Below are 1696 nucleotides of genomic sequence, written 5' to 3' on the forward strand. Positions count from 1 at the left end.
CACGAGAGGGGACTGGTGCTCGGGGCTCTGTCCCTGGAGGGTGATCGGCCCCCGGGCTCCTCCGATGCTCAGCCCAGAGCACAGACCCTGGGGCTCAGCCTGAGTCCCGTGAACAAGGGCCTTGGGCCACAGGGCCTGTAGGGATGCTGCTGGCGTGTGGACCAGTCAAAGCAGATCAGGCTAGGAGCTTGCAGGTGCAGAGAAGAGAGCCTGCACGCTGTACGTGCTCCACGGTATTTGTTGGCTGCAGGGAGGAATGGCGGTGGATGAAAGAACCCATCCATCCTTTCACCAAATGGTCACTGTCACAAGCCCACGTGTTGGCAGGAAGCAAGGGACCGGGCACGCAGGCAAAGGGCTGGGCTGGGAGGGGTGACTCCCCGCCTGGATGGAGGGACCGTATCCATCGATGTACATCTTCACAGTGACAGTTTGTAATCTACCGTATTCACTTTGCTCATGCTGTGAACATTTGCCCAGAATATTAAATATTATTCAGAAAACCCGTTGGAAATGGCTGCATAGCGTGACATCACGTGGACGGCTCGAACTCACCGAGCTCTTCTGTGGGTGGATTCGTTCATCTGACCGACGAATAGGAACCGAAGGCCCTCGCAGCCCTGCATAAGCAGTGGTCCTGCCCGCGGGGAGTTTCTACCCGATGGAAGAAGCAGGCGTGAGTCAAGTCGGGACACAAATCACAGATTCTCCTGGACAGGCGCCCGGAAGAGCGGAGGCCCCGAGAGAGAACTGGGGAGACCAGCCTCGAAGGGGTGTGCTGGGGCTGTCAGCAGACGGCAGCCGGGCTCCTCCAAGGGACCACTGGCTGCTCCTGGTCAGCAGCCCTGGGGGTGGACGGTCCCGGGTAAGATGCCAGACCCTCTCCTGCCTGCGAGTAGCCCTGGGGCCGGCCCTGGGTGGGCTTACATCTGTCTTCCGGGGAGGGGACCCCGACGGCTGCCGCTGCATCGCAGCCTCCAGGCAACCTGCCTCCTGTTCCCCAGGGCGGGAGCATGGGGGGTGGGCCTTTCCAGTCCCCAGGCCTCTCGGGACCCTGGGAGACCAGCCAGCCAGTCCCCGAGGTACAGAAGAGGTGGTGGCACCTGGGCGGCTGCAGAGGAACGGCGGGCACCCCGGGCACAGGTGGGTAGAGGCAGGACAAAGGGGTCTGCATGTCTGGAAAGGGGCTACCCCCACCGGGTGAGGGGCAGCCTGACCCGCAGTCCGCAGCGAGGCTAAAACACATTCAGCAAACACACACGTGCACACACGCACGTGCACACGCAGACACACACACACAGATCAGGACGCTGCTTTCCCTACGAGCTAAGGCAAAGCGGATGAGCAGACGCTGACGGCCCACCTCGTGCCCGGCGCCTTCCCCTTCGGCCCTGCAGCCCCGCCAGTTCCAGCAGCAGAATCACTGCCCGGCCTGAGAGAGGGGAGAGCAAGGCCCCGCCCGACAGGTCGAGAGCTGTGCTGGGGCCTCCCATGTAGAAACATCCAGAACTGGGTTGAGTCCTCCCCTGGGGGTACCGGACAGATTCAGAAGGCAGAGCCGCCCACAGTGAATCTTATCAGTGGCTCTGGGTCTGCAGAGGAGATGAGGTTTATGGGGCCCGGGTGAGGCAGCCGCAAAGCCGGCAAAGCGGAATGTTCCACGGTTGGCCGTCAGACACAGGTGGGATGCGGAGCC

Source organism: Tursiops truncatus, chromosome 11, assembly GCF_011762595.2.
Source record: "Tursiops truncatus isolate mTurTru1 chromosome 11, mTurTru1.mat.Y, whole genome shotgun sequence".
NCBI classification, from domain to species: Eukaryota; Metazoa; Chordata; class Mammalia; order Artiodactyla; family Delphinidae; genus Tursiops; species Tursiops truncatus.